Genomic DNA, 27,104 nt, shown 5'->3' with positions numbered 1-27,104 from the left:
ACTGTACTGGGAGATTATCCAAGAGCCAGGTCGCAGAGGATGTGGGAAGAGCTCTGGAGAGTGTCCTAAGTGGGTTGGGAAGTCATCAAAGGGTTTGAAACGGGATGACCTGATGTGATTTTTCTTTTATAAAGTACGTTTTGTCAGCTGTGTGAAAAGATGTTGCTAACACAGACTTTGGATGAATAGTGGTAGACATAGTGAGAAGTAGTTACATTTGCCAAAAGAATGGATGAAAAATATTAGAGAAAGAGAAGTGAAGAGGGACACTGAACTTTGGGGCCTGAATATCTAGACACAGAAGACAGAACTGAATATTAAACCTAGGGCTCTTGCCTTTTCAACTTGGACTCTATTACTTCATGATCCTAGATAGAGGCCATGCAGGGATTCTTAGCATCTCATCTCAGAGAAAAACAGTACATTTATAGTTAATAATTACTCTTTTAAGTTTTAAGAAGCAAAAATAAAAGAGAGCACAAAAGAAAAAAAGAAGCAAAAAGCTTTAGAGAGATTTCTTATTTCCTTGTTCCCCTTCACCCTTAGAATTCAAGATAAATGTAATTATCCCTTAAAAGCCTTAGAGAGGCAATAACAATTTCATACATAAATTGAAGCTTTGAAATTTATGTTTTGAGCAAAGCAGTGGCAGCCATTTTAAATCCCTTTGTTTTGGGGGTTAAGAGTGGCAACATTTTGCTTATTTAAACTCATGGTTTGGTAAACTCAGGTTTTAGCAGAAACATAATGCATCAGCTGTAGTTTGGTGTGAACAGAGCAATCTGGAGAGCGACTGCCTTTGGATTCCCGGAATAGCTTTTGGACACCGTGCTCATTCAGCCTCGACAGATTTCATTTATCCACCTTGTCTTCCTCTAGCACTGTCTTTCTTCCCTGTCCTCTGAGATTCTGGCCAGCATAGAAACGTCTCTCAGCTGGGCTTTTCCGAGCAGAGCAGATTTGGGGAGGATTTGTCGTTGCAGTAGGGCACGGCACCAGGGCCCCCAGCTTGGAACAGAACCCCCAGGTCCGTCCCTGGCCCAGAGGCCCCGGGCTTTTATCCCGCCAGCATGCGGCTCCCATTGGAAAACCATCACTAAGCCATATGCATCCACTCCAAGCCCACAATCATTTCACATGTTAGAATGTGAATTTATTACCTGTAATAACCTTTTGAATCTTCATTTCTTATAGGTCCAAGAGTAATGATGACTTTTCCCCCAGTTCTTTCTAATGCCACCTTTATTAATGCCATTACTGAGGTAATAGCCAGTGGAAATGAATGGAAGCATTTTATTTCTCATTTTTCACTCACTCTCCTTGATCGTGAACATGGGCTCAATTAAAAGAACATTGTTATGTGTTGTAGAGGACAATGGGGTCCTTAAGACCCCCTTCAGTGAGCAAGCAAGACTGGGCCTTGACTTTGCCCTTTATCAGAAAAATCCTAAGACTCTTTTGCATTTTTCCATATCACACTTCTGGGAACCTCCGAGATTGGGCCAATTTACTAAGAGAAATAGAATGCAGTTTCTAACTATCAGACATCAAGTGACTTTCTAGCAGAGTCTGCCTAATCCAGTGTCCTCACCTGGAAAGAAGGGTTCTACAACTGTCAAAGAAAAGTAGCAAAATTTTAACAATTAGGTGGAAATGCCACCAGTCACCTCTCTAGTCTCACGAAACCCTCCCCATCTTCCTGCTATGCTCAAGTCAGACTGTTTCTGAGGGCAAAGTTCACATGCAGGTGTGGTTGGGGTGATCAGGTCCTTATTCTTTTCAATGGCTCCACTGAGCTGCTCTGAAGAAATAAGAGTGCTCATGGTATTGGGGGCAGAGAGAATGGTGGAAGAAGACCTGAGAATGATTTGGAAATGCCTGATGCTGCCCAGAAGGGTGAGCTGCACTGGGGAGCTGCAGTGAAGTGAACCACATACGCGTTTTAAGCAACAACAGAACGGCTGAGGTGGTATTTTCTAGAATTGGGCAAGATGGGAAGTCATTCTTGAGAAAAGCACATGAGCACGAAAATGAGACTGACTCTTGTTAACCATTTGTTCTAGTACTTACTAGCATTGTGACCTTGGGTGAGTTACTTAACCTCTCTGAGTTTCAGATCCCCGATCAATAATAAAAGCACCTAAGACACTGAGCGGTGAGGATTCACAAAAAGTGTTTGTGCAAGAATACTTAGCTCTGTGTCTAGGGCATAGTAAGTACAATAAGCATTTAATAAATGTTAGACAGTGCCACCATCATCATCACCCATACCAAAAAAAAGTGACTTTACTTTAGGAATGGGCATGAAGGAGGGAGAATAGGAAGGACAGCTTCTATCTAAAATGAAGACAAAAAGCCTAGAAAAGCAAGTCCATTTAAATGTAACAGAAAAGTGTCCCCATAAGTATTATGAAAAGCGTGGCACTGACCCAAACCACTTGAAAGATTCTTTTCCTCATCTGATTCTCAGAGACCTTAGAGGTCACCTAGTGAAAGGATTTTTCAACATATTTTTGTCTCTCTGATTCTATTTCCATCTGACAAGAATCAATAGGGAGTGGATCACTAAAAAGTTCCAAGAAGCCTCATCCCAAGCACATAAGTCAACAGCCCATCCTTATTAGTCATGGCCACACTGAAATTAGAAGCAGTAAAACACACAAAAGGAAAGAAACTCCTTGTTTCCTGTTCATCACAGAAGGGGAAGCTCAAATTCAAGGGAAAGGGTTTCGTGTCTGAGAAACACCATCACTTTGGAAACAGAAAGAAAGGCTGTTACTTACCAATGATGTTTCCTTAAGAGAATCATGTTGCTTTCAAAAGTTTGGTTTCCTCATCTGTAAAATAGAGATAGGAAAATAAGGAGAGAAAAATAAAGATGCGATATCAGTAATAAACGAGAAAGGGCCAGAAATATAATTTTTCCAGCAGCTTGGAATTGCATAGCGATAGTGTGGGAAGTACTTGCCATGAAATGAGTTGTGTTAGTTTCCTATCACTGCTGTAAGATAATAATAATAATAATAATAATAATAATACAGGGGAGCCTAGGTGGCTCAGTCGGTTAAGTGTCCTGCTTCAGCTCATGTCATGATCTCACAGTTCCTGGGTTCGAGCCCCATGTCGGGCTCTGTGCTGACAGCTAGCTCAGAGCCTGAAGCCTGTTTCAGATTCTTGTCTCCCTCTCTCTCTGACCCTCCCCTGCTGGCGCTGTCTCTCTCTGTCTCTCAAAAGAAAAAATAATACAAAAGTAGTGGTTTAAAACAACACAGATTTGTTCTTTGACAGTTCTGGAGGCCAGAAATCCAAATTAAGTTCACTAGGATAAAGCCAAGATGCTGGCAGTGCGAGTTCTTCTGGAAGCTCTGTTTCCTGGCCCCTTCTAGCCTCTGGAGGCTGCCTGCATTCCTCAGCTACGCCTCCTTCCTCACATCACTCTGACTTCTTGCTTCCATCCTTATGCTTGCTCTTCTCTAATTAAGTCTCCCTCTGCCTCCTTCTGAGGACACTTGTGATTCCCTTTAAGGCCCATCCATAGAATCCAGAATAATCTCCCCACCTCAAGGTCCATGTTATAATCACATTGGCATGTCCCTTATGCCCCATATGGTAACATTCACAGGTTCCAAGGATTAGGATGTAGACATTCGTCAGCACATCTCAGAAGCCATTTCCCTATTCCTTCTCTGTCTAGTCAAAGGAACAGTGGGCTAACACGCATCCCAGCACCCTGGGTCATAGGAAGGAGAAGACACATGAATTGTGGGGTAAGGGGGGAGAAATAGGGCTGCTGTGTATTTGAACTTTACAAAGACTTTGAGAAACCTGGATTTGTGAGGACGACGATGTGGAGGATGGATAAATCATAAAGTGGAAAATAAACTTCAGCTTCACAAACCGTGCCAGAAGCTGCTCAAAGGGAGAATTTCATCTCCTGACCGGCCTCAGCTCTAAATGGTCTGATCTGTGTCCGTGACTGGCGGCTATGCCCCAAGTAAACTCATCATGAGACTTACGCTCCAGGCTGTCTTGGAGACAGACGTGGAAATAAATATCGTAACTAATCAATAGTTGGAAATGAACCATCAACGGAAGACAATACCTACAGGGCTCTCTACAGTGATAAACAAAAATGAGGCCTGGATGATGAAAACAAGCAAAGACTACCATGTTGTATGAGTTATGGTAACATTCTAAATTTCTGAATATTTACTTTATTTGTGCCGATATTGGATTCCTAATAATCAATGTCAGACAGAGAGGCAAGAATTTAGTCATTCTGTGGTGTGCTCTTCGGTTCTGACTATAATTCAATGTTTGTGTGTGTGTGTCAATATTCTTATTTCTACTTTAGTAAGTGATTGGCTTGGGGTGCCTAGCTGACTCAGTAAAGCATGCAATTTGTGATCTCAGGGTTGTAAGTTTGAGCCCTACTTTGGATGTAGAGATTACTTTAAAATATAAAACAGTGGGTGTCTGGGGGTTTCATTCAGGTAAGCATCCTACTCTTGGTTTTGGCTCAGGTCATGAACTCAAGATTTGTGGGTTCGAGTCCCACTGTAGGCTCTGTGCTGGTCAGAGACTTCTTGCGATTCTCTCTCTCCCTTTCTGTCTGTGCCCCACCCCTCAGAATAAATAATTAAACTTTAAAAATAGATAGATAAATAAATAAACAAATAATATGAAATAATAAGTGATTGGCTTACTCTCCTAACAAGCTATGTGACTTTGGTAAAGTTTTTAAACCTCTCTGGCAGTTGTCTTTAAAAAAAAAAAACAAAAACAAGCAAAAAAAACCGAATAGCCCACAGAAAATGGTCTCTTTAGGCCTCCATTATTTTTCACCTTACAGCTCACATAGAATAAATGCCATATTGGCATAAACAGATGAGGCAATCCATTGCCAAGGGCTCCTGGCCCAGGGGCTCTGCTGTCCCAGGTCTTGTAAGTCTACACCGAAGGCTGAAGGATCAATATGCCTGCACAGCTATAACCCACTGTGATTCAACAACAGGACTCAGCACGTGGAGGGTAGCAGTGCCTAGAAGCCTAGAGAATTAGTCTGTAAGATCATAGCTCTGCCAAACCAAACCATTTCCTTCAATCATGTTGTCCTCAAAGTCATCAGTTCTGTGTATGAAATGATACTGGGCACTTGGTGCTCTACATATATATATATATATATATATATATATACACACACACACACACACACACACACACACACACATATATTTTTTTTTCTTTTTTTGCATTTTCCACTTTCTAGGCCTCACCTGAACAGACATATTCTGTAATTCTTTTGCTTAATATTTAAGTTGTTGGGCCTTCCAAGCTTGTTGCTTTTATTTTTTTATACTGGAATTTTGGGGATATATGTCTATAGTCAAAATATAAATCACACAGAAAGTAAAGAGAGAAACTAAAAGTCCTGCCAAATTCCATTACCTGGAGATGACCACTCTGAACATGTAGTGAAATCTTTCCAACTTATTCTTTATGCCTATAGCATATGTGTTCACAACTTTATATACATATATACTTATATACTTTTTATACACACAAGGTCACCTTCACCTCTCTTTGCCATTTAGCAATCCAATGTGGGTGGGTATCCAGCGTCAGTTTCAGTGACTGGTTTGCATTACTTTGTACAAGTTATGTTGTTACACACTTAATACGATTTCTTCTTTTCTCTAATTCCACATAGTATTTCAGATTATTTCAGCCTTTTTGTGGATTTTTCTCCCAGCCTGTCACAGTTAATGAAATTACAGAATCCAAAGGCATAGATCATTTCTGCTATAACAGATGGTGATCGAACCTGCTACCAAGAAAATATGAACATGCCTTACAGATATTTCCTAGATCTCTCTGGCATTGTACTCAAGAGCCAGTTGTAGTGTCCCTCTTCTGGGAAGCCCTTCTCACCTCACTCAGAAATGTACCCATTTTCTTCTGGGCTCTCTGCTGGACACTTCTATATACCTCTACCATGGCTCTTACCACATTCATGGAACATATTTTTCATGTCCACTTCATCTGGGGCCGCTGGTTCCTAAAGCACAGAGATCACGAGGCCATACACAGCACCCTGACCTCTGATATCTGACTGGGCTCAAATGCCAGCTCTGACATTTACTAGCTGTGTAGTGTTGAACATGCAATTTACCTTATTTAACTTTCATTTCTTCATCTCTAAAGTGGAGACAGATATAATACCTACTTCATAGGGTAGGTGTGAGAACTTAGATGAAATCAGGTGTTGTATAAATCAGGGTTCTCCAGATAAAGAGACCAATAGGACATCTATCTATATCTCTATCATATTTATCTCTACATCCATACCCATGTCTACCTACCTACCTACTTACCTACCTACCTGGAGTTTTATCACAAGGAATTTTTTAAAATTTTGTTAATGTTTTTTAAATTCATTTTTGAGAAACAGAGAGAGACAGTATAAGCAGGGGAGGGTCACAGAGAGAGGGAGACACAGAATATGAAGTTAGCTGTCAGCACAGAGCCTGACGCGGGGCTTGAACCCACAAACTATCACAAGAAATTGAGTGGTGCAGTCATAGACACTGAGGGATCACACCATCTGCCATCCACAAGCTGGAGACCCAGGAAAGCCAGTGGTGTAATTCAGCCTGAGTCTGAAGACCTGAGAACCAGGGTGGCCAATCATGTAAATCCCAATGAAAGGGCAGGAGAAAATGAGACAAGATGAGATCATCCCAACTCAAGCAGTGAGGCAGGAATTCCTCCTCCTTCCATCTCTCTGTAATATTCATGCTTTTAAGGGATCTGATAATGCTCACCCACAATATGAGGCTGATCTACTTTGCTGAGTACACGAATTCAAATCTAATTTTATCAAGAACCACCTTCACAAGCACACCAGAAATAATGTTTAATCTCGGCACCCCATGGCCAGTCAAACTGACACATAAAAGTAACCATCTTGTATGTGTAAAGGTAATTTGGTTAAACAAAGTGCCAAAAAAGAAGTAAACAATAATGAGTACTCATCTTGTGCCGGGTACTTTGCCCACTGTATTTTTTATGAATTGCATTGATAACAATACACTTCTATGTTATTTTAATAGTACTTTACTGGTTTCTTAGTTTCCAAATTATCACTTTATAATCCTTTGCTACTATTTTATCTTCCTGGTATATAATTTTGCTCACATTTTCTCTTGAAAAAAAAAATGAATGATTCTCCAGACCAGACCAACTTGGGGTGGCAGAAAATAGTAAACCTACAGTTCTCAGAAATTGACTTTCCCACTCTCTCATACAACCTACAACCCTGACCTGTAGGCTAAGTTGCTCAGAACGATACCATGGCAGTAAGAATAATAATCAGTAACATTTACTGAACCCTTACTATATGCCTTGATAAGCACATTGTGTACACAATTTTATCTTCAGAAAAGCCAATGAGGCATGCATTATTAACCCCATTTTTCAGATAACAGAGATGAAATAAACCACTTAAGGTGCTACTAGCAGGTATGAGTCCATTTTCAAGCTGAGATTTGAAAGAAAAAAATATCTTATTCATAAAATTCTATACTGCCCTGAGTGTCAAGATGCTCCATTGGTTGTGAAGGATGCCAAAGGCCACATTCAGCCAATTTTCTAGGCAGCTAGACACTGGGCTGACTACCCATGAGCCTGGGACATATAGAGCCTCCACTCTTGTCACATACTGCAGTGGGCTACTCAGGGAGCTTGATTTATGTGTCCCCTGGAGGCTAACTGCTGGATCCAGGCTACCAGACATGTCAGCTTCAGGTATGTCTGATGGCTCTCTTGTCCTGCTTCTGTAGGAAGTCAGGTGTCCATCCTCTTTTCTTGTGCATCTTTCCTTGCACCTCCTTCTATTGCTTCATCAGTAGATCCAACGTGGTGTTCCTCATTAAAACTGTCACTATACCTCCTATAACTCTCCATTTCCCATTCTAACTGCTGTACCCTTCTATTTCCATCTCTGGAACAGGAGAGGAAACTTGATGCCCTATAGAGTCAACTGTGAGAACATAAATGATTGAGGTACTGGTATGTGTGAGAATAGGGAATGATAGGAGCAATGGGACAGTTTGAGTAACTGAACATTTTCTAAGTAAGGTCGTGTCTATTTGCACACAGGAACACAAGTGTAGATATATTGGAATTCATGTTAGTAGATGTTCTAATTTTTACTTTTCAATAAACATAGAACTATAAACAAAAAAATAAATCTCAACTTAAAAATGGTACCAATAGGGGCAGCTGGGTTGTTCAGTCGGTTAAACATCGGACTCTTTATCTTGGCTCCAGTCATGATCCTGGTTCTAAGATCAAGCCACATGTCAGCCTCATAGCTATTTTCTTCGGAAGTAATGAGCCTCATCCAAATGAATATCCACCCTGTGTTGCCATGCTTAGTAGCTCTAATCCTTTTGCCTAAAGTCCCATCCCTCTCTCCATGCCACTGTTTATCACTGCATGTCTAAATTGTAGCCATCTGGGGCACCGGGGTGGCTCAGTTGGTTAAGCATCCGACTTCGGCTCAGGTCATGATCTCACAGTTCATGAGTTCAAGCCCTGCATCAGGCTCTGTGCTGACAGCTAGCTCAGACACTGTAGCCTGTTTTTGGATTCTGTGTCTCCTTCTCTCTCTCACCTTCCCCTGCTCACGCTGTCTCTCTCTCTCTCTCTCAAAAATAAAAACGTTAAAAATAATAATAATAAAATAAATATATTGTAGCCATCCTTTGAGATCTTCTTCCTGCTATTTCTTTGACATGCCCTCAAATTTCTGTTCCACTTTTCAAATTTAAAACACTTAATATCTGCCTTGTATTTGAAGTTTTAATGTGCAGGTCACCCCCCCATCCCCCACTAGATGTGAATCCTATGAGACTAGAGAGAAACACTACGTCTTACATTTTTATCTTCCTACATGATTATCGGTTACTAAAACACAGCAAATCTTCTTCCCAGAATATAAGATATTTTATAGATGTAATGTCTACTATAATAATGCAAGCTAATATGTTTCAAAGACTTATATAGAAGATGCTGTTGCAGAATTTATATAAATAACTTCTTTATTGCTCTCAGTAACCCCTTGATGCTATTATAATCCTTACCTTTTTTCATCCTGAATTAGGAAACTCTGGCCAACAGATTAAGTTGCTTGTCCATAGTTACACAGCTATTAAACAGCAAACACATTATTTGAACCAAGTCAGTGTGTCTCAAGAGACTATGTTTAAGCTACCATGCTTCCTTGAAAAATAGCAGAAATAGAATGTTACTGACCAGAGCAGATGTGTCCTTGGGGAATGTGCTTCAAGGCCAAACAACATATGTACACCAGGAAGTGAAGAACAGATCTCCTTCAGAGTTCTTATGGCAAGAGAACTCTACCTCAACATAAAGGGCAAATAAGCCAAAAAGTCTGCTCCAACAAAGATGGCGCCATTCGTGGAATTCCAATACTTGTCTACTTGGCTGCCCTATTGCACCACAAAGGAAAAAATGCTCCTCATAAATAACCCCTAAATGTAGATCCTTAAAAAAAAGTAGTTAAGATCACCACTATTACATTTATGGAAAGCACAAAGGAATCACTGCACTTAACTCTACAGAGAAATAAAAAGTACCAGAGTTTATTTCTACTGTTCTCTTACTGATGAATGAATAGAATGACAGAATGATACCCGTCATGCCCTAAGGTCACTGCCACCCCCAAACTGGTCCCAGGGCCAACTAACTGTTTTAACACATATCCAGCTTAAATCTACATTTACAGCCCATGTTTTTGCATTAGATGGGAGGTGAGAGACTTTAATATGTAACTGTTGTTGGTTTTGGGAAACATGATATTATTAGTCTTCATCGGGAGTGATTTGATCCCAAATCTTAGAATTATCAAGGTGCTTTACAATGAATGGTTGGAAGACTCCCCCAGGACTCTTTACTTGTGACATGAAAGATGGTAGCAGATGTTCTAGAAATTAGCTTGGCCAATCTCAGGAATTACTCTGTCAATACATGTTTATTCAGTGCCTGTGGTGGGACTATGACTGGGCTGGGCTCTATATTAACAAACCAATTCTTTGTGGACCAAGTGCTAGAGTGTCGGCCCTAGTGATTTGTTCTATGAAATAAAGGAGGAATTTGGTATTTATATAGTACTAGGACCCATGCCAGATACTTTTCATGCATTATTCTAGTCCATTCTCACAACAAACTTATTGGGTGAATATGTCTTAATCTATGTTTTGCTAACGAGGGATCGAGATTTTGTATCTATCTTTCAGGGTTTCGTCGAGAAAACTAAAGACATCAGAGTAAAAATGTTTTTATATAGGAATTAGAGGCTTGCACAACTAGTGAGCTGTCTTTCTGGAGAAAGGGAATGAAAGTCAGGGAAGCCAGTAGTGGAATTTCAAAATCAGAATATCTGTGCACAGAATCCCTTGTAACACCAAATCAAGAAATAAAAGATTAAAAAGAAAATAAAGATTTTCACCCAAACTGCCAACCTCTGCCATCACAGGGACAAGGCTACTGAAGAGTTCTCTATCTTCATCACCTTCCTGAACACCCCTGCAATACCTTACAATGCTGCTACATCTAAGTCTGCCTACATCTCTGCTGGAAGCTGCCCTGGAGAACTGTCATTCTCTTTCCATTCAGTGTTCAAATCTCATCAACATGGTTAAATCAAACTTGGAGTCATACCGAAATAAAGCTTCAAACAATGTTGTTCCAGACTTGCCCCCATAATATGGAGGGCAGTGTAAAAGGAGCTAGTAAAGATGCCAAGCTAATAACAGAAAATCAGAAAGATACTTATAAAAGTGAACATTTGCTCCAGGTCCCCTAATATATCATTAGCAGGACTGTCAGGAATTGGGTGCGAGAAGGGCTCCTCCTCATGTTGTGTTCTGCTCAAGTACCCAACTCCACAAGACCTGGGTTGCCTGGGTAGCCATGGAAAGCTTCAAGGAGGATACAGTTTGAGTTGGACTGTAGTATTCTGATGGGTTCATGGGAACATTCGAACATTCTAGAAATGGCCTGAGCAGAGAGGAGTGTGCTGGTGAATAGCAAATTATGACCAGGACTATAGACCTAAATGTTTGGCATTTCTCATCCCTATCTCCAATCTCCAGCCCACCCTGGATAGTGAATGAATAATCACTGAAATAATGATAATGACCTGTAACCAGCCATGTGTAGAGGCATCTGGATCCCTTCAGGCAGGGACAGTGGACTGGAAAGGGCACATGTTATACTTCTGCCTTCTGTTATTCCTGGCGAAAAAAACAAGGTGAGCCACGGGAAAGAGTTTAAGAGCTGCAAGAGTTAATGAGTTGCTTCCAGTCTCAAAAATCCCTTGTATAGGCAAGACTGGGGTATTTTACTGTTCTCTGTTTTAAATGCGGTATTTTTTCTTTTTTAGCTTAGGTCTTCAAAGATGTGACAGGGGAGGGAGAGAGCGACATGGTAAGTAAACCAGATATTTAGATGTAAATATGAGACCCACTGTTGTTGTGCAGTCAAGAGGTACAGGATTTGACAATCATTACCCTGAAAACAGCTTTGGCTCACTCCAGATTTCCTCTCTTCTCTGCCCATTTCCAGCGACAGAGCCATCATGAAGAAGGATGTTCAAAGACATCACATCTATAACCTTTGCCAAAGGCACACACAATCTTTGGAAGGAAGACTTTTATTTTCCCTGTCACCTTTAATGCTGGATACACCCGCTGAAAGCTGAATTCCAAGTATAAGGTCACTGCATGGAGGCTTCCTAAAGACACAGAGCTTGAAAAGAAATCTCTTCTGAATGTCACTCTTATTTCAGCTCACATTTTCTTGATGCAGCCCAGATGCACTAATTGGCCTTGGTATAGACAACAGAAAGAGAGATTGAGAGAGAGAAATAGAGAAAGAGAGAGGCAGAGAGACAGAGAGTAGGAAAAAGAAGGAAGGAAGGAAATTATTTGGCAACAGAGCATGCCCATAAGGAGCCCAGCTCTCACTTTGGAGGAACTGAGGTACACACAGGAAATGCCCACAGTACTCTTGCTCACATGTTATATAAATGTCCATGTTCTTTCCCTGGAAAAGAATCCCGTTCATTTTGTCTTGGTTGGGTCTTGAAAGAGCCCCTGGAGCTCTAAAGTATGAGAATCAGATGATGACAGTTTACACTATTCTTTTAGAATTGGGCAGTTTTATTTTTCCATAAGCCATAGTTAACAGCTCTCCACTAAATAATGCCCCATCTCCAGTACACATAATAAGACCAGCTGTTTCAAACTGGTGACCTACCGGCCACACCTACCTGATGGATAGGTCTTACTTTTCATGAGCAGAATTTTAAAAGAAAAAATAGTGAACTGGTTGCCTGCAATGAAAGATTTCACAAAATTCAGGTCATCTGGCATCAGGGGCCCTCTGTCCCAGGATAGATAGATACTGTCTGAAGTTACTTGCTTTTGACCTTTGTTAGTGAGGCAGACTCTTCCATCCAGGACCCTCCAGCCTTGTCCAGTAGACCTGGGTGTGGACTCACCAGGTGGTCCAGAGATCAGAATCTCCTGGGAGTTTGTTAGAAATGCAAATTCACTGGCCTCACCCAATCCATCCAATCAGAATCTCTGATGAACAGGCCTCCAACCTAAGTTTTGACAAGAACCCTAGCTGATTCCTAATTCATATTACAGTTTTAAAAACCTTACACCACGCTAATCCATTTGCCTGCCCAACCTTGGTTAGCATTTACATTTGAACTACTAACGTGGCCCACAAATATGGCTATTTCACTGGGATTTCCAAAAATTATTCTAATAATATGGTGAGAATTTGATGAAGTTTTATTTTCTGCCAGCCCGGGAGCACTCAGTTGTTTTGTGACCTGAGAGAAAATGCTGATGTGATAATGAGGGGTGATTAAAAGCCAGGGACACCTTTGGTTATTAGTCATTGAAGTATCTCTGATTTGTTTGGCTTCAGAGGATCAGTGAAAACTGCCAGATTTATCTCTTTGTTCACTGGAGCTCAGTTATTTTGACACTATGATTTTATCTCTTTTTCAAAGGGCAGCAAAGGGGGCTCAGGCTAAAGCCAAAGTCCCAGCAAAACACAGTGGTCTCCAAGCTTGCCCAGCCACTTGCCTGCATTAGCATTAAGTGACACCTCTCCCAGCAGCCGCCCCACCGAGCGACACCTGAGGCTGACAATAGCTCTGCCACACCAAAGCTTCTTGGTGAAACTCTTCATTACCATTTGAAAACATCTGATGCTTTAGAATTGCTTCAGGTCTTTAAAAAAAATCCCATCTTCCAATTCTGCCAGGGCTAAGATATTCAGTCAACTCCAGTCAAGCCTCCACCCAGAGATTCAAAATCACGACGCCATATAATGGCTTTTCACATCTCTCTTTAGATCACCCAAAGCAGAATAGTCTAATTGTTCATGCTCAATTTATTTGTGCTCCTTGGTTGCGTTCACATGGGCAGTGTGGACAGTCTAAAGGGCGCACAGAGCGTAAAAAGCATTCCAATTAGCAACTTGTAGTTACAGTAATTGAGGGATCAGCCTGGAGGTTAAGGTATTGATTCATTTTGATAATATTATATACGCTGTGAAATTCTCTTAATAGTTAAACCGCCAGTGAGATCTATTGAGGTAATAATACACGCTTAATAATGTTTCACACAACCACAGATTTGAAAATGCTTTGCATCTTTCAGCTCCACTGTGAATTAGCATGTGAAGATTCTGTGGCCCTTTGGCATCAGCTCAGAATCGGAGTCCGGGGCCAGCAAAATTTTCCAATCTGTAACTTCAGAATACACCTGTGGGCTCTTCCCCTCTTCCTTTTATCAGAACTGGCTTTCAAATAGTCTCCCTTCTCAGGACACAGTCCCAGGATTTTAGGGTCCTCTCTGAGCTTCAGATAAAACCCAGCAAAAACCATAGCTCTTGTCTCCAGATAACTCAGCACCAGAAACTGGCTTTGGCTGTTAAAGAGAAGGGTCAGCCCATCGCCGTTGGAGTATTTGTTCCTTAAAAGCGACCACTGGGGATGGATGTATGGAGGACTCATTCTTGAAGAAAAAGTATCTCTGAATATATTCCTGCAACCTTTCCCAGCACAGCCAGGAGAGGCCAAGTCAGAAAGGACACGAGCACTTATGGGATCTGTGTTGGTAAAGTCCAAATGTTAACCTCGGCATTAGAGACCTCCCTGGTTTGGTCTTTGACTGTCTCACAGTGCTCCGCAGCAGGCACAGGTCCACGTTCTCCTGGGGACAGAGCGTCCCTGCCTGCCTGCTGGCCTGTCCAGTCTGCTCCAAGACTTAACACCTTCCTGGAGAACAACTCACTTTCTGTGGATCTGAGGTTTTCTTTTCTTTTTAAGCCTGGTTCTGTTCGGTCGCCTTCTCCAGAGATCTTTTCCAGGAGCCTCGGGCCTCACTCCTCGCCCTCCTCCCTGATGTCACTACTTGTGACCTTAGCCCACCCAGGCTCATGCCAGGTCCCACACAGTCAGGCCCATTAGTGCCCTTTGCAGAACACATACCCAGTGGGTGCCAATGCTTGAGGGGAGTGCCTTTTGCTTTTCTTTTTATTCTTGCTTTATTCTGTTGCTGGGGAAAGGCCTCTGCATATCATGCGGAGACTTTGCCCCTTTGTTCTCACCATTTTGAAAGTGGCAGCGTATCATCTCCCTAACACCTCTCAAAAACCAAGAAAAGAAAAGGGAGGAGAAGGCAAGAGGCATGTGTAACGCAGGCCTCCTGGACTCCGGCAATACGTCACAGAGGAGAGCTCAGCTGCCTGAGTCAGTGCAAACTTAATAAATCAGGGAGCTGGGAATAAATCTGGAAGTGTTTGGGGACTACACCTAATACTGATGCCAGTGAATATGGCCTAGGCCTAGCCAACAAGGGCAAGGCAGCTGATTCACAAAAGCAAGCTTAAAATCTCCATGTTTTAGGGACATCTGGGTGGCTCAGTCCGTTCAGCATCTGACTTCAGCTCAGGTCGTGATCCTGCGGTTCACAGGTTCAAGCCCTACATCAGGTTCTGTGCTGGCTCAGAGCCTGGAGCCTATTTCGATTGCTCTATCTCCCTTTCTCTCTCTTGCTCCTACCCCAATCATGCTCTGTCTCTCTATGTCTCTCAAAAATAAATATTAAATTTTTTTCAAAACCTCAGTGTTGTAGATAAGGTAATACTGATTATTCATGAATTAAAAAATACTTAGGAGGGAAGCCTGGGTGCCTCAGTTGATTAGGCATCCAGCTCTTGATCTCAGTGTCTTGAGTTCAAGTCCCATCCACACGCACTCCATGCTAGACATGAAGCCTACTTTAAAAAAAAAAAAAAGCTTACTGAGCATTTATTCTGTCAGACCTCGGCTAAGGGCAGGCATTAGAGCAGTTCACAGGGCAAACACTACCCCTGGCCTTGATTACCATGCATACCCATAGTACTTACTTACTGGTACCAGTACTCTATGTGGATGGAGAGGGAGTTTGTTTTTTTCTATGCCTCTGGGATTGAGTTATTACCGAATGCATAGTAGTTTGCCAGGAGGAAACAAAATGAACTAAGCATGAAATTTTGAAATTACTCAGGGAAAAGAAAAGATACTGAAAGATCAGAGTAGAGCTGAAGGGGCCAGCACTCATTCCATGGAGGACCTCAAATTCCGACTAAGCCAGAGCACTGTTGAATCATAGTAGTGACACAAATATAGATTGACTTCAGTTTTTTCTTCAGCTCTGGATTAAAACCCAAAATAAAGTTAAATTAAAAAGTCTTATTCTTCAATGTCCACTGTGGTTTCAGAAGCAGCAGATAATAAATAATATACACTAAAAGAATAGGGAGTTATCGTAACTCCTCTTTTTTGAGACTATCCCTGCATGACAGTTCTTCTTTGGAGCTATACATAGTAACAAGCTTACTGCCAAAAATGCCTGAAAATAGGCACCTCCAATACATAAGAAGCAAGGAAAAGGAACCATCAATACATCAATAGAGGATACCCCCTTGTCACCCACTCTCTCCTCCTGGAGAGATCCTAGCTCTGCACATTTCCTGTGATTACCGCCAGCACATCTTTACGTTCTGGAGAAAATTCATCATTTATCGTACGACATTCCTGTACACAATGGTTATTAAAATGGTATGCCGTTCCAATAGCTTTGTTTATGGTAGTGTGCAGGGTAAATATTTTATTTTCTGATGAGTGCTTGGATTTTATTTGCCAGCATTAAGGCTGGGGTAGAGTGACTGGAGCCCAGAATCTAGATATTTACCAGCACGAGGAGATGATACGCAGATGCTAATGAAAGCTCTGGGGGTAGTTTTCTGGGCTGTTGAGTGTAATTTCTCACATCTCCAAATGGCTATAATAGGGAAACACCCTGAAAAGAATTCTCTAATGGCTGTGTGAATGCGGCAGAGGATCGTTGGAAAGTTAATGGGCCATGCAAAGCAGAGCTTTCTTCATTCATTCATTTGGTATGGTGAAAGGTGTCGGACTGAACATCGGATGCTCTGCACCTCTATTCCTTTTGTTCCTTTTGTTCCTTTGTCCCCAGGCCCCCACCTCTGCTAAGTTACTTTTTCTTCAAAAACCAAGGCTGAAGCTCTTAGCTTAGCATGTTCCCAAACCAGCTCTACCCCTGTGTTCCTGCAGCATCATAGACACACCTCTGTTAACGATAATTAACATTTCAAATGAACTTTGTGTTTACACCCGTGGATAGTTCACTGGTCTATGGTTGTTTAAAAGCAGTGAGCGTAGTTTAGTCTCCATTGTATTTACTCCACAGCACCTTTCAAATGTGCCCTGAATAAACAAGACATTTCTCCATCTGTTAATCTATCTTTTCATTCTTCCCTGGTATCTGATGCATGTTTGTGTGATGAACAAATGAATCCCCAAGGCAGGATAACTTGGTTAACTCTAAGAAAGTCACCCCATTTTTTGTTTTTTTGGGTTTTTTTCCCTGTGTTTTCAATGAGGGAATTTAGTGAGTAGTGCTATTCAATGTAGAAGGCCTTCATGTAATCATGCCTTCCTTTCATGCATGTTTACCATATCCTTAACAAGCAGGATCCTGGGGACATCCTAATACCTACTTGCAAACTCTACAGAATCCTAAGAGGAAAGCTGGGAGGACCCAAGACCAACAAAACATGAAAGAATATTATCAAACTGAAGCTAGCAAATTCAGAGAAAATGCAAAGAAAACATCAAAAAATATTACCCAAACTGTAACTGGAAAGTTCAGAGAAAATGCAAAGTAAGGGCATGATCAAGACTGTATAAAGTATATTGCTTCTGACTTTGTAGGACAACTCAGTGACGCCAGGAAATGGTTGGCTGAAGAAATCTTGCAGACATAGGACTCAGAATACAAAATGTGCTTCCGAATCTTAAAACCTGCCCAAGATACTATGTTGCATGGAGGAGAAGCTAGCCCAGCAAAATCTCAGTTGGTCAGCCCACAGTGAGGCTAAGGCTCCAGCCAGAGATTTGGTCCTGATGAATGACTACACTTCTGTCCCTGAGACTACTGCTTCTTCAGTTTGGATATTCACCTGGGGCACTTTCTCTCCTAATAAACAACACTGCTTCTACCCACCATGCCCTAGACCAGGTCAGTCTCCTTGAACAGCCTTTTCTACCTGAAAATGCAAGTGCCTTGTGATGCTGCCATAGTGTCCACAAAGGGCCTCACATACGCTGCCAGGCCTGCTCCATTCCTAGAGACTGTCCATGACTCTTTAAAAATCATCCCTTCTGGTAAGCCTCAAGAGAACACCTAACCCAACCGCAGCTGTAGCCTTTTCCGGGAGTGCGATTCTAAACCAATCCCTCTGGAATCGCCTGATGAACACCAGTGAGGTCATCGAATGATAAGACTTCTCCTAATATAATCTATTCTTTTAGTTCCCTTGTCTCACCTTCCTTCTACTTATAAAAACCTTGCATTTTGCACAACTCCTCAGAGCTCTTCTCTCCTTGCTACACGTGATGCTCATGAGGGAGCATGAGGCAAGCTGAGGACAAATCACAAGCTAACAGCACTGCCCCTTCCCAGGGGGGATATATGTGACACTCCTCAGACACTTCTGGCTGTCCAAGAGCAAAAGAAAGGGAAGAAAACTCATGGTTAACTGATAGAGATCCCGTCATGCAGGATAGGTCTCTATCAGTTTACAAGTATCGTAGTAAAGTACAAGAAAAAGGCAATCTTATCAAATAAGACGCAGACTTCTCAAATATTGACTCAGTTTCCTGGAGCTCCAACATCACCCCCACCACCAACACAGTGAAGTGGGGAACAAACGCAAGAAGGAAATGGCAGGTAAAATTAAATTTCTCGATAACTGTGGGAAGTAAGGGAGATGATTCAGATGATTCATATTCAGAAATACCAAATAAAAGCTGTGCTGGCCAATTAACAATAGGTGCACAACTTATTGGAAATATGTACAACCCCACCCCCAAAAATGGAGTCCAAACCCTTACCTACTTCACTTCCTGGTTCTCCTTAACCTCTCTGTTTCAAGGCTTATTTTCAAAGGCTATTTACTCAGGCTTTGCAAGAGCATGTGTCAAAGAACAAAGTGAGGAGGGATTCAACGGCTCTGTGTCACTTCAAGAAATGTACATTTGTTCCAATCAGACCACTTTTTGCCTTACGTGGGCCACAGATGATGTCCGGGTAAGGCTGTAACCCCTGTAATACTCAGCCAATGAGGAACCAGGGGAGGGCCATGTGGGCTAGGAGACAAGTTGCCTGCTGTAACTTCCCCAAGCGCGCCTGCCCATCAGGCACCCACTCTTGCAAGAACATTGATTAAAGCCTCGCTTCACTGTACTCCAAGTCTCTGTGTCCCTCCTGTGATTGGGTCCATGGGCTTATTTCTAACAATAACCTGCAGCCCTTGAACAAATACTTCAGGTAAATACAGAGTTTAACATTTCTTCAGGAATGGCCTACTGTCTGGTTAATGCCTCACTAGACGGAAAAAGCAACCTTAACCGGAGAATAGCAAGGCCCAAGGCATCTTGTGAGTCCTCTTTAGCATATTAAAGTCTTGGAGGACTTTTGCCTTTACCTCTCCCAACTCCATAGTGTATAAGCCGTCACTCCTCACAATCCCAGTGAATCTCTTTCTGCCCACAGATCTGTCCCCATGCTTTAATAAAATCAACTTTTTGCACCCAAGATGTCTCAAGAATTCTTTCTTGGCCATAAGCTCTGCATGCACTCCCCCCTCCACTCCAAAACCCCATCAGTGGTGCCCTATTAATGACTTGTTGAAAAAAGTCAATTAGATCTTTAAATTCATTCAGTTGATTTAATTTATTGGGTGTTTTGTTTTGTTTCACATTAGCCACATAGTCGCAGCACAAACACTACGGTGTAAACTAGAGAGGAAGAGTGCACGGTAACTAATAACACAACCCTAAGAAAATGAATCATCCCCTCTCGGATTTTCACTTAGAACAAAGTATGCAGCAACGTTTCTATCTTCTGCCCCAGCCTTCAAGTAGCAACATCGTCAGCAGCTCCTAACTGAATGAGCAATTAGTGGAACTGTGTATTGTAAGCTGAGCAAATCCTGTCTGATAAAAGACCTGGTCTCATGTTATCTTTAACTTTGCATGTCAAAGATTAGAAAATACAAATTCAAGTGACTAAAGCATCTACAATACAAACTGCTGTTAATTCCTGGATGTGTCCCCCATCCCATGCAAGAATCAGAAGAGCAAGGAAGCTAGAAATTAGTGCCTTATCACAAAAACCCACCATCTACATGTTTGAGAGGAGAGCGAAGATGACATGATTTTGAAAACAGACTGACGACATGCCTAGTATTAATCTGGGACTTGGAAAAAGAGAAAATGTCAAATCATCTCTAACAAAGGTCGACCTAAAGAGCAAGTGTGCAGAATTGCCTGCCTCCTGCCTTTCTCAACGGGGAAGCCTTCATCATTGCAGGCTGCCTGGGAGTCTTTATAAAAAAAGAAGAAGGAGAAACCTACTGGATCAAAACAACTGGGAGCCCTATGACAGAAATGCTCTTCCAGACTGAAATGTGTAACCATTGCTGTCACTTTGTTTTGCCTTTGCGCAAACTCAGCCAGAAGCGCCCAGGAGACCATTCTTCAGAACAGTCTGAGCAAACAGAAAAGCAATGTCCATCCTTTCAATTTCCTCATAGTCCCTTTCCATGGAAAAGTCCTTATCTTTCTATACCAAGCATAGGCTCCCAGGCCATGCTTCCCACCATGTAGCAGCTCAAATGTGATTTTAGCATACTGTTATACATGGATCTGTCTTCCCTCCTATCTCTCAGGATCCTTTGCTTCTTTTGCTGTCTTTCTGGTTTTCTTCTATCCCTCCATCCATCATTGACTTCTCACCCTTTTTTTTCCCTGCTTTTCTCTATCACTCTGCCTTATCAATAGCTCTTTGAATAATATTTTAAGTTACAGTCTAATAAAAATTTTCTAATTATAAGGACTTTCTCCTTCTGGCATTATGATTTAAAGTCATGTGTAATATCCCAAATGTTACTCACATTCCATTTCCCACAATAGTTAATGCAAGATGGGTTGTGAACTTGTGGTGCATGTGTTTGGGAGACTCAATGGTTGTAGGCATGGGTTTTATTTTGGTTGCAGGGTAGAGATGAGTGTCACTCAGTTTACTTCTGGGAAACAAATGCTTATCATGCTGTTTGTTAGCATGGAAGAAGAGCTAACATCAGAAGTTAGATATAACACCTTCTAAGTGGCTTACTGTACTCCTTTACTAACTACAAAGGTGAGCGAAGTGCAATTCTGAGACAGGGGGAAAAACTGCCCAAAAGCATATTTCTGGCAAATGGGTGAACTGGGTTTCAGATTTAGTGGTCTTCATTATTGATAGATGCCTATATAATATGAATTCAGAAGCAAAAGGAGATGGGGAAGGAGGAGGAACCAGAAAGAATCCAGGCCTTCTTGTAGAAACACACTCCTCCCCAGCTCTCTAAGACTTAAAATTCCTCGATCAAGCTTTCAGCCCCCTTGTTTAAAACACTGTTCCCATTAAAATGTAAATATAAGTAGGAGCGGAAAGATTAACTATCAACTCTCAGTCATTGTCACATTCATAACAATTACCCTTGGCTATTTTCCTCAAAGTTGACTGTAAGAAGAACCATTGTACTAGAGGGAACTCTTGTTTTCTGTCAAGAGGCTCAGTGTTGGGAGAGGAGTCACTCCTGGATGTTGGTCCTGGGAATGTATGAAGTGTGCTTTCCTACAACCCCACTCCCAAGGGGAAGGGTCACTAATTTAAGAAAATCTAATTCTAAAGAGAATTACAAAAGGATAAAGATTAAGGCACCTCTGCTCTACTCAGTATAAATTTTAACACTAATCCTGACTTTGAAAGAGATGTTTCTGCCATCTGTTTAATGCCGCCCATCTGGCCGGCTTGGAAATAGTTTATTCTTGGTCCCGTTGTATAATACTGTCTTATTATTATTATTATTATTACTACTACTACTACTATTATTTTGAGAGAGAGAGAGAAAGGAGGGAGGGGCAGAGGGAGAGGGAGAACTTTCAGCAGGTTCTGGGCCCAACAGACAGCAGGGCAGTGTTCAATTGCAGGACCCTGAGATCATGACCTGAACAAAAATCAAAAGCCGTGAATGCTTAGCCAACTGAGCCACTCAGGAACCCCAATGCTGTCTGTATTTCTTAAGAATTATTAACAGCAAGACCTTTGGCCTTCAGATATGGCCCCTGGTTTATTACAAACAATTCAATAGTAAACACATCCCTTGTGTTGAGTTTAAAGACTACCCACTGGGACACCAGGGTGGCTCAGTCCCTTAAGTGTTCCCACTCCTGGTGTTGGTTCAGGTCAGGATCTCACATCTCAGGGTTCCTGAGTATGAGCGCCACATTGCCTGGGGTGACAGCACTATAGCAGGCAGACTGGTGGGGATGCTCTCTCTCATGGTCTCTCACAAAATAAATTAACAAACTTGAAAAAAAAAGAAACTGATTTAAATAAATAAATAAAGGACCACCCACCCTAAAACCAAACAAAGTACCTGCTGAAGATTACAGAAAAGGTCCAGAGCCTTTAAATACCTGCATGTTAGAAACAAAAAGAAGGGAGGAAAGAAGAGTGTGAGAAAGGGAAACTGAAAGGAAGGAACAAAGAAAGGACATTTGTCTCTCAAACCCTGTCCTTTATCCTACAGACTGACTTTTTCCTGCCTAGGTTCTCAGACTTCCTGGGCCCCAGTAGCACTGAAAGATGCTTCAAGCTCCATATTCTTACTGGGAGCATCTAGATTCCTACGTACTGTCATGAATGTCATGGCACAGTGAAATTTACTCCCTCAGGTACCTGTGTTCTGTCTCTATAAGACCACCAACACACCAAACTGATTTCCAACATGCCTATTGCCTACAAAAGAACAATAATTAGAGAAGAGTTAAAAACAACAAATGACTAATAAATGTCAGCTATGATGATAATGATTGATAATGATAATCAAGACCATTTTTTGCTAACAAGTATCTGGAAGACATAATTGATGTCGTGTGACTTAAGATTTCCGTGCATGTGTATCTTTTGCCAATTAATTTAAAAGTCATTGCATAATTGTATGTCTCTGTGTACCAGACATACACAAACTACACTACTGACATTTGCAATTTAATATTACCCAAAAGACTTAAAACTGAACATTTCTTTTAGTTTCCATGTTTGCCAATTCTGCTCTTCTACACCACAGAGAGATGTAAATATATTGCCTCCAAAGACTTAGGATTCACCAAATCTCCTAACTGAGCCAGGCCTCCTCCTACTGCAAACCAAAGGCTTCCCAGCATCGGGGTGCCTTCCCGCCCCCAGGCTTAGGAACTTTATGTTTACTTGGACCATGAGCCAAATTTTCCTTCTCCCTCCTGGGATAGATGGTAGAAACCATGAACTAGGACAGATCCAATTCTCAGAGAAGAACATCATTATTAAAACTTTGATGGGGTACTTGAGTGGCTCAGTTGGCTAAGCATTCAACTTCAGCTCAGGTCACAATCTCATGATCTGTGAGTTCGGGCCCCCTTTAGGGCTCTGTGCTGATGGCTGGGAACCTAGAGGTTGCTTCAATTTCTGTGTGTTTCTCTCTCTCTGCCCCTCTACCACTCACACTCTGTCTCTGTAAATAAACATTTTTTTAAAAATTAAAAAAAGACTTTGTTTTTATGAGATTGTGCTGACTTAAGTGTCTGGAAGTAGTTTGTGGGAAATCCATGTCCTTTTTTAAGATAAGGAGAATATTTTGGTACATGAAGTTGTTTCAGGAAACATATTATAAAAGCTATATACTGGGGGCCTGGGTGGGTCAGTAGATTGAGCAAACGACTCTTAATTTTGGCTCAGTTCATGATCCCAGGGTCATGGGATCAAGCCCCAAGTTGGGCTCTGCATTGAACCTGGAGCCTGCTTGGGATTCTCTCTCTCTTTCTCTCTGCCCCTGTCTCCCACTCATATGCTCTCTCTAAAACTAAAATAAAATTAAAGTCATCTCCCCTATCTGCTTCATTGCTGTGGTTGTTTGCTGTTAATAACTTGTTTTTTAAAGCATATACAAAAGTCAAATAGGGAAATATATCAAACAAAAGACCTCTCAGCTTTCTCTGCATCTGCAGATTCTAGTATGTTGAACCTAGCCGGCATCCAATACATTGTGTTCAATAATCAATTAATAAGCCTATGGCCCTAAAGAATCTGATGGACTAATGACACCAGAGTTGTTATTTTTTATTATCATTATTTAAAAACTTTTTAATGTTTATTTTTGAGAGACAGAGAGCGAGAGAGAGAGAGACAGAATGTGAGTGGGGGAGGGACAGAGAAAGGGGTAGACACAGAATCCCAAGCAAGCTCCAGGCTCTGAGCTGTCAGCAGAGAGCCTGATGTGGGGCTTGAACCAATGAACTGTGAGATCCTGACCTGACCCAGGTGCCCCTTATTTTTTAATTGTATTTAAATTCGAGTTAGTTAACATATAGTATAATAATGATTTCAGGAATAGAATTTAGTGATTCATCACTTACATATAATACCAAGTGCTCATCCCAACAAGTGCCCTTCTTAATGCCCATCACCCATTTAGCCCATCTACACCCAACACCTTTCCAGCAATCTTCAGTTTGTTCTCTGTATTTAAGAGTCTCTTATGGTTTGTCTTCCTCTCTGTTTTTGTCTCATTTTTCCTTCCTTTCCCCTATGTTCATCTGTTTTGTTTCTTAAATTCCACATATGAGACACCGATGTCTCAGAAGAAAATATGTATATAAATACCTGTATGGTAAGTATTGTTAGAAGACAAATAAGGCAGGGCCACCTGGATGGCTCAGTCAGTGAGTGTCAGACTTCAGCTCAGGTCATGATCTCATGTTTTGTGGGTTTGAGCCCCATGTTGGGCTACAGGCTATCAGCACAGAGCCTGCTTCAGATCCCCCGTCCTCTTCTCTCTGCCCCTCCCCCACTTGCACTCTCCCCCAAAATAAATATTTTTAAAAAGACAAATAAGGCAAAATATTAAATTTATTTGGGCAAAACCTAATTGGAATCGGGTAGTACCCAACAGGGAGTGGTTAGGAGTGCTCTACTTAGACAAGCTTCAGGAGATTTTTATAGAGAAAAGTCAGAAATAAGATAGGAATACTGAAGGACTCCATAAAAATCTGCTCTTTGCTCCTTTTTCTCATTTTATTCTTCCTAGAACCTGTCTCTTACCACCCCTCTTTGCACAAGCTTCATAATGCAAATAGTGTATGTCCTTGGACGAGACAAGAAAGCAATAATGTCTTTGGCATAGATAACATCTAAGGAAGGACCAGGTGAAAATGACCAGACAGGTCAGCATAAGAGCACTCCAGACCACCAGCACTAGAATTCTCACTGCCTAGTCCCCTTTGCTCTAAGGAACAACACCTGGACCCCTGACTTTGTTCTAACCAGTTCCTGGATGCCTGAGGGGCACTTTCACCGGAACATCAGTCTCCATAAAAACCTTAGCCCAGAAGAAAGATGAGATTCATGCTCCGCTCCTATCCTGAGTCTCCCTATCTGCTGTCTCTATATTTTCAATTAAGTCTGCTCTCACTTCTTGGTGGCTGACATTTGACTTCTACCCTGCGTGTAGTCAAGGACCCCTGTGGGTCATCCTGCAGGACCCCCTCTGGGTTTTAGGACCCTGCCTGCCAGCATCAGAAGCAAAGTAAGGAAAATATTCATTAGCTGTAGTTTAAGGTCTAGTTGGTTGGTTGTGATTGTTGTCCTTAGGTTTCAATTCCCTAACCTTGAAGCATGAACAAGTTTAGATTTTGGGTTGCCACCACAGTGTTAGAGCCACTTTAGTCTAATGACCTCCTTGCTTAATTAATGTACCAGAATAGACTTCTTCCTCATTTCCAAATCTTATTTGCAAAATCTGAAGGGTGGATTTTAGTTTGAAACAGAGAATCCATGTAGGTTCCTATGAGTCAGAACAAGGGTAGGATTTTGAATTAATTACAGCATGATCAGGAGCCCCCCCCCCCCCAACACACACACAGGATGGCAAGGACCTCCTGCTTAAGGTCTGCATAATAAATCTAGAAAATGCACCCAGTAGAGGGGGCTGTAGGCCTGAGAGTTCTATCTGCCATGATATGCAAATGAGGCATATCTTAAGATTCCATTTATCCCCGAATCTCCAGATGTTTGCTATGATAAGAGATGTACCAAATACATCTATATATCCAATATATCGACTTCTGTGTATCTGTTCCTCTCTCTATCTACACTTTTATAATCATCATTATATAGAAATTAGATTCTGAGTTGGGACATGGGTATGGAGTATAAATAAAGGGTAGGTTGTATTTAACTCCAGGAACTGATATGGGGAAAGAAATACATACTTTTACTAGAAGGTAGAAAAATTCTTATATAGGAAGCTCACATATTGTGACAGCGAGTTGGTTTTCTTGGTCTGAGTGGGATTGTTAGCAAGTTCACACTGTACTTAAAAAGCTCTACCTTACCATGCATGCATTGTGGTCCTCGGGGTTGAGGTGGAGTGGGCTGGGGTGGGACCTAATCTGCACATAGATTTTGAAAGTCTGGCACTGGAAAGTGTTGTTCAGGTTGTTTTGAAGATGGGGAAAATGTTAAGACTGGTGATGAAGTACCCAGAACACAGGAATAAAGATTGAAAGCAAGTAAGAGGACAGAAGGAACTTACCCAAAGATTGGCAAGTTATGTGAAGGGAGTTCTGAAAGATGATTTTCAGGGGGATAAATATTCTTCGCTGAAAGCATCGTCTGTCTTTTGACTCATACAAAAGGGGGCTGTCAATCCCAGTTGACAAAAAAAATAGGAAAACATAAAAACATAACATTAAGACTAGCTCATAAGAAAGTCATTAATAGTTTCAGTAATGGTGGGAAAGTGTCCCTTCTCCTTGCTGTAGCCCCAGAATTGAACATGACTAGGATTTGGAGACTGGAGATAGGAGGCCCTTGGGCTGTATTACTGGAGGAGGTCAGGAGGTGTTGGGACAGAGATCATGGGAACAGCTCTAATTGGACCATTTTAATGCCTCCCAAGGAGAGCTCCTCAGTTTTCTACTGCAGGGTTGAATTTTAAGTCCTAGTAATTCCAGGGGCGGCAGCTCAGAACCAAACAACACATTCCAATCACCATCCATGGTGTTATTCATACTTTTTTAAAGAATTCTCCCCAGGCTGCATCAAACTAAAATAAAATGCCCCAAAATGAGAATTCTGTTTGTTACAGGTTCATGGGTTGTCTTTGCCAGGGAAGACATATTGAGAGTGCACTCTTTAAACCTTCTGTAGGGGAAGGGGCTACTTCAAAATATTTTCCCTGGATTGATCATAATAGAATAGCACAACCGTGAGATTTGCAATGATTTTTCATTCACCTTTAAGAGGTGTCTTGTATTGACCAACTATCAAAATAGT

Source organism: Suricata suricatta, chromosome 2 (genome assembly GCF_006229205.1).
Source record: "Suricata suricatta isolate VVHF042 chromosome 2, meerkat_22Aug2017_6uvM2_HiC, whole genome shotgun sequence".
NCBI lineage: Eukaryota > Metazoa > Chordata > Mammalia > Carnivora > Herpestidae > Suricata > Suricata suricatta.
The sequence above is the reverse complement of the archived record's forward strand: the minus strand, read 5'-3'. Positions refer to the sequence as shown.